General features: G+C 43.2%; 1 non-coding gene across 1 annotated transcript; it reads left to right on the forward strand.

Annotated features, from left to right (window-relative positions):
• Window positions 1-375: 375 nt before the first annotated feature.
• Window positions 376-449, forward strand: TRNAI-AAU. The gene has a single exon. It is a non-coding gene; the product is annotated as a tRNA-Ile (tRNA).
• The last annotated feature ends 6,962 nt before the right edge of the window (window positions 450-7,411 follow it).

Below are 7,411 nucleotides of genomic sequence, written 5' to 3' on the forward strand. Positions count from 1 at the left end.
TTTTTTGTCACTAAGCAGAAAACATCCCCGCCAATCGAGTTAATAGGCTTTAGCACTTAGACGCTACTCGGGCTCGGTTTTAACTAAGGGAACCATCAGTAGCCCATCAGATGGGGGAAGGAAGGATGGCTTAGTGGAAAGAGCTTGGGAGTAGAAGCCAAGAATTCCGGTGCTCAAATTCCGGGTCTGCCTCTGACCTGCTGTGTGACGTCGGGCATGTCGCTTAAACTCTCTGGTCTTCAGGTTCCTCGGCTGCAAAATGGTAACAGAACACGTATTCTCCCTCCCTCTTAATCATGAGTGGGTTAGGACTGTCCAACGTTGTGGGCAGGGAATATATCTTGTTTATTGTACTCTGCCAAGTGCTTAGTACAGTGCCAGTTAGCTCAGTTGGGTAGAGTGTGGTGCTAATAACGTCAAGGTCACGGGTTCGATCCCCGTATGGGCCATCTGATTTTTCTTCTAGTCTGTGAGCCCACTGTTGGGTAGGGACTGTCTCTATATGTTGCCAACTTGTACTTCCCAAGAGCTTAGTACAGTGCTCTGCACACAGTAAGCACTTAGTACAGTGCTCTGCACACAGTAAGTGCTCAATAAATATGATTGATGACAAATATGATTGATTGATTGATTGATTACGCACTCAATAAATAGGATTGACTGACTGATATGAATATTTCTTACCAACCCCGGCACTAGGATGAGTTTCTGGAACAAAGTATGCACTTCATAAATATAATAACAAAAATAATGATGGCATTTATTAAGCACTTACTATGTGCAAAGCACTGTTCTAAGCGCTGGGGAGGTTACAAGGTGATCAGGTTGTCCCACGGGGGGCTCACAGTCTTAATCCCCATCTTACTGATGAGGTAACTGAGGCACAGAGAAGTGAAGTGACTTGCCCAAAGTCACACAGTTGACAATTGGCGAAACGGGGATTTGAACCAATGACCTCTGACTCCAAAGCCAGTACTCTTTCCACTAAGCCACGCTGCTTCTCTCTTGAAATATCAAATCAACATTAAAATTATGGGATAGTGTCCAGTGTCCAGTTCTGGGTTGAATAAAAAAAAAAAAATAATGGTATTTTTTAAGGACTTACTATGTATCTGGCACTGTAATATGCGCTGGAGTGGATACATGCAACTCAGGTTAGTTGGACACAGTCCCTGTCCCACGTGGGGCTCACAGTCTTAATCCTCATTTGACAGATGAGGTAACTGAGGTCCAGAGAAGTGAAGTGACTTGCCCAGAGTCACACAGCAGACAAGAGGCTGAGCCAGGTTTAGAATCCATGACCTTCTGACTCCAGCCATTATGCCCCTAATTGCTTTTCTTTTGTTCTGGTATTAAGAAGTAACTACCATGTATAAGTAATTCAGTGGACAGAGCCCGGGCTTTGGAGTCAGAGGTCATGGGTTCAAATTCCGGCTCCTCCAATTGTCTGCTGTGTGACTTTGGTCGAGTCACCTAACTTCTCTGTGCCTCAGTTCCCTCATCTGTAAAATGGGGATAATAATAATAATAATAATAATGGCATTTATTAAGCACTTACTATGTGCAAAGCACTGTTCTAAGCACTGGGGAGGTTACAAGGTGATCAGGTTGTCCCATGTGGGGCTCACAGTCTAAATTCCCATTTTACAGATGAGGTCACTGAGGCACAGAGAAGTTAAGTGACTTGCCCAAAGGCACACAGCTGACAATTGGCAGAGCCGGGATTTGAACCCATGACCTCTAACTCCAAAACCCATGTTCTTTCCATTGAGCCATGCTGTGAGCCCCCTGGGGGACAACCTGATCTCCTTGTAATCTTCCCAGTGCTTAGAACAGTGCTTTGCACATAGTAAGTGCTTAATAGATGCCATTATTATTATTATTATTATTATAATCACTTCTATAATCAGCTATTTTTACCAACAACTTAGCAAATACCAACATTATTATTATTATTACTTGGGAAAGTACAGTAGAATGATAGTAATTGTATTAATTGTGGTATTTGTTAAGCGCTTACTCTGTGTCAAACACTGTTAGGGTTTTTTTTATGGTGTTTGTATCTACCGCAGATAAAAGATAATCAGGTTGAACACAGCTCATGTCCCACATGGGACTCACAGTCATAATCCCCATTTTCCAGATGAGGGAACTGAGGCTCAGAGAAGTAAAGTGACTTGCCCAAGGTCACAAGGCAGACAAGTGGCAGAGTCAGGATTAGAACCCAGATAATAATAATAATAATAATAATAATAATAATGATAGCATTTATTAAGCGCTTACTATGTGCAAAGCACTGTTCTAAGCGCTGGGGAGGTTACAAGGTGATCAGGTTGTCCCATGGGGGGCTCACAGTCTTAATCCCCATTTTACAGATGAGGGAACTGAGGCCCAGAGAAGTTAAGTGACTTGCCCAAAGTCACCCAGCTGACAACTGGCAGAGCCGGGATTTGAACCCATGACCTCTGACTTCAAAGCCCATGCCCTTTCCGCTGAGCCATGCTGATCCTTCTGACTCCTAGGCCGGAGCTTTATCCACTACTTCACTGTTCTAAGCATTCATTCATTCAATCGTATTTACTGAGCGCTTACTGTGTGCAGAGCACTGTACTAAGCGCTTGGGAAGTCCAAGCTGGCAACATAGGGTGACGGTCCCTACCCAACAGCGGGTTCACATTCTAGAAGGGGGAGACAGACAACAAAACAAAACATGTGGACAGATGTCAAGTCTTCAGAATAGATAGAAATAAAGCTACGTACACATCATTAACAAAATAAATAGAATAGTAAATATGTACAAGTAAAATAGAGTAGTAAATCTGTACAAACACTGGGGTAGACTGAGCCCCCTCTTTCCTCTCCTCCTCCCCATCCACCCGCCCTACTTCCTTTCCCTCCCCACAGCACCTATATATATATATGTTCGTTCAGATTTATTACTCTATTTATTTTACTTGTACATATTTACTATTCTATTTATTTTGTTAATGATGTGTATCTAGGTTTATTTTTATTTATTCTGGTGACTTGACACCTGTCCACATGTTTTGTTTTGTTGTCTGTTTCCCTCTTCTAGACTGTGAGCCCTTGTTGGGTAGGGACCGTCTCTATATGTTGCCAACTTGTACTTTCCAAGCACTTAGTACAGTGCTCTGCACACAGTAAGCGCTCAATAAATACGATTGATTGAATGAATGAATGAAGGTAATCAGGTTGGAAACAGTCCCTGCCCTAAGTAGGTGTAAACCTTGCCCTCAAGGAGCATACAGTCCACAAGGAAGATGGACATCAAGATTAAATTACAGGTCAGGAGAAGGAAGAAAAGAGAATCAGCCTTCCTATAAAATTTAAAATATTTCTTTTTACACTGTATCAAATGCCACAATGTCACATAGGAGCTTAATGTCCATTCTTTTTACCTTAAGAGAACAGTGTTTTGTCGACATTTCACTTGATCCTAGGAGTGTGAAATTTACTGTTCATAAGTGTACACACAGGCCCTGGACTTTGAAAGGGAAGGTAATTAATTTTTGTTGCTGACGTAAACTGCTGATGAGAGGTTCTTTATTTCCTGGTTCTTCATCCTATGAGTAGATTGGAGAGTTTAGATGAAAATCAAATTATGTTCTTTTTTCCTCCTCTAGATAAATGTCTCCAAAACTGCTTTCATATCAGGGCCTCCCACCTTGACACAAAGTTTCCTTAAATTAATTGGGCCCTTCTTCTCTGTCTTCAGCTCTCTCTCCTGTCTCTTTTACATAATAATAATAATAATAATAGTGGCATTTATTAAGTGCTTACTATGTGCAAAGCACTGTTTTATATGGGATGATGAGAGGAGGTGGGGTTGCCTAGTGGAAAGTGCATGAAGCTGCTGGACGTCAAATGTTTTGGTTTCTGCTCTACTACTGAGCTGCTGTGTGACCTCAGGAGAGTCACTGAACCTCTCTGGGCATCTTCTTTTCTTTCTCCTCCTATCTCTTAGCCTCATTCCTTGCTCCTCTCCAATGATAATAATAATAATGATGGTATTTGTTAAGCGCTTACTATGTGCAAAGCACTGTTCTAAGCACTGAGGGGATACAAGATGATCAGGTTGTCCCAGGTGGGGCTCACAGTCTTAATCCCCATTTGACAGAAGAGGTAACTGAGGCACAGAGAAGTGAAGTGACTTGCCCAAAGTCACATAGCTGACAAATAGCAGAGCTGGGATTCGAACCCATGACCTCTGACTCCCAAGCCCAGACTCTTTCCACTGATCCATGCTGCTTCTCAATGCTTAATCGATGTGGGTAGAAACAAGATAAGCAGGTCGGTCACATTTCCCTTCCCGACATGGGCTCACAGCCTTAATCCCCACTTTACACATGAGGAAACTGAGGCACAGAGAAGTGAAATGACTCACCCAAGGTCACACAGCAGAAAAGAAAGAGCTGGGATTAGAATCCAGGTCCTCTGACACCCAGGTCCGAGCTCTTTCCGCTACCCTGTTTTGATTGGTTATTATTAATAAAAATAATGCTAATAATAATCACAGTATTTGTTAAGAAATTACTATGTGGCAGGCACTGTACTAAGTACTGGGGTGGACACAAGTAAATCTGGTTGGTCATTCATTCATTCATTCATTCAATCGTATTTATTGAGCGTTTACTGTGTGCAGAGCACTGTACTAAGCGCTTGGGAAGGACAAGTCGGCAACATATAGAGACGGTTCCTACCCGGCAGCGGGCTCACAGTCTAGAAGGGGGAGACAGACGACAAAACAAGACATATTAACAAAATAAAATAAATAGAATAGTACATATGTACAATTCGAACCCAGGACCTCTGACTCCCAAGCCCGGGCTCCTTCCACTGAGCCCCGCTCCTTCTCTAATGCTAAGGCCATTATAATGATTATTATTATGACGATGAGGAGGAGGATGAAGAGGATGAGGAGGAGGACTGTTAGGCCGCGGTCCCGGTTTGGCCACGGCGACGGCCCTATTATTAATAATGGCATTTATTAAGTGCTTACTATGTACAAAGCACTGTTCTAAACACTGGGGAGGTTACAAGGTGATCAGGTTGTCCCACGGGGGGCTCACAGTCTTCATCCCAATTTTACAGATGAGGGAACTGAGGCACGGAGAAGTGAAGTGACTTGACCAAAATCACACAGCTGACAATTGGTGGAGCTGGGATTTGAACCCATGAGCTCTGACTCCAGAGCCCGGGCTCTTCCCACTGAGCCACGCTGCCTCTCTACTCCACTCACCGTCACAGTCCCTGTCCCACATGGGGCTCACAGTCTCAATTCCCATTTTACAGATGAGGTAACTGAGGCCCAGAGAAGTGAACTGGCTCACCCAAGGTCACACAGCAGACCAACGGCGGAGCCGGGATTAGAACTTGTGACCTTCTGACTCCCAGAAATGCTCGTGCTACAGCATAGGGACATTTCAATTTTTTATTCTTTTTTTTTTATTTTTTAGACAGTAAAAAGGGCCTCACGCAAATACAACCATACCCTCCCTGAAACCCAGATGAATCTGAACAATAATGATGTTGTCAAGCACTGGGGCAGAGCAAGGTTCTCAGATCAGCTACAGTATCTATCCTACGGGCTGCTCACGCGCCAAGGGGCTACAGCGGGTATTTATCCCCCAATTTACAGATGAGGAAACTGAGAAATGGAAAGATAAGTGACATGACATCCTGCTGAGAGCTCACCTCCTCCAGGAGGCCTTCCCAGACTGAGCCCCTTCCTTCCTCTCCCCCTTGTCCCCCTCTCCATCCCCCCCATCTTACCTCCTTCCCTTCCCCACAGCACCTGTATATATGTATATATGTTTGTACATATTTATTACTCTATTTATTTATTTATTTATTTATTTATTTTATTTGTACATATCTATTCTATTTATTTTATTTTGTTAGTATGTTTGGTTTTGTTCTCTGTCTCCCCCTTTTAGACTGTGAGCCCACTGTTGGGTAGGGACTGTCTCTATATGTTGCCAATTTGTACTTCCCAAGCGCTTAGTACAGTGCTCTGCACATAGTAAGCGCTCAATAAATATGATTGATGATGATGACCAAGGTCACACAGCGCGGAACAGAACGGACGCTAGAACCCAAGTTTCCTGAGCTCTTACCTCTGCACCTTCCAACTTCCCTGTGGCCCCTGGGTTACTCCTTAAGGGCTCGACTTATTTTCAAGGAGAAACTTCTCAGAATTCCCACGGCTCACAACTTGCTTATAGGCAGGTTCCCTACTGTTTTTGACCTTTGACACCCCAACCCCAATCTGGGCCATTTTTTACCCATTTTCTGACTTCGCAATCCTTTGATGTGATTCTTCCCTTCAACCCAGTACCGAACAGACACAGTCATTATAACAGCTTTTTTCAATGGTATTTGTTAATCATAACAATAATAATAATAATTGTGAAGAACTTACTATGTTCCAGGCACTATACTAAGCGCTAAGGTAGAGACGAACAAATTTGGTTGTGAGACAGTCCGTGTCTCAAATGGAGCTCACAGTCTTAATCCCCATTTTATAGATGAGCTAATTGAGGCACAGAGAAGTCAACTGACTAGCCCAAGGTTACAGATGAGGTAATTGAGGCAAAATAATAATAATGATGATGATAATAATAATTATAATTACAATGATAATGAGAGTGGTATTTGCTAAGCACTTACTGTGTGCCAGGCACTTTAGTAAGCCGGCTCCGCCACTTAGCTGTGTGACTTTGGGCAAGTCACTTAACTTCTTTGGGCCTCAGTTACCTCATCTGTAAAATGGGGATTAAGACTGTGAGCCCCACGTGGGACAACCTGATTACCTTCTACCTATCCCAGCGCTTAGAACAGTGCTTGGCACATAGCAAGCGCTTAGCAAATACCACCATTAGTATTATTATCATACAGAAAATCAGGTTGGACACAGTACCTGTGCCACGTGGGGCTCTCAGTTTCAATCTCCATTTTACAGCTGAGGTGACTGAGGCCCAGAGAAGTGAAGTGACTTGCCCAAGGTCACCCAGCAGACAAGTGGCAGAGCCAGGATTAAAACCCAGGTCCTTCTGATTCCCAGGCCCGGGCTCTAGCCACTAGGCCATGCTGCTTCACATCTAAAGGCATCGGTGGCAAAAAAAGCAAGTGAGACTTGGGTGTTGAAATGAGTATTGTCAAGTGCTGTCCTTTGTTTTGATTTTTTATCTTCCTCCCCAGTTCAAATATTCAACTACTGAGTGGCTCAGATCACTTTATCAATGAAACTCTTATTTTGGTCATTCTCGTCGTCCGGATTAAAATGACATTATATGTATATTTTGAAGGGGGTGGGGGGTACCATCTGGGAATTGAATGGCATCATTACACCAAAGTACTACAATTAGAACAATGGGGTAAAATTCATGCC

This window comes from Tachyglossus aculeatus, chromosome 2, assembly GCF_015852505.1.
Source record: "Tachyglossus aculeatus isolate mTacAcu1 chromosome 2, mTacAcu1.pri, whole genome shotgun sequence".
Lineage (NCBI taxonomy): Eukaryota > Metazoa > Chordata > Mammalia > Monotremata > Tachyglossidae > Tachyglossus > Tachyglossus aculeatus.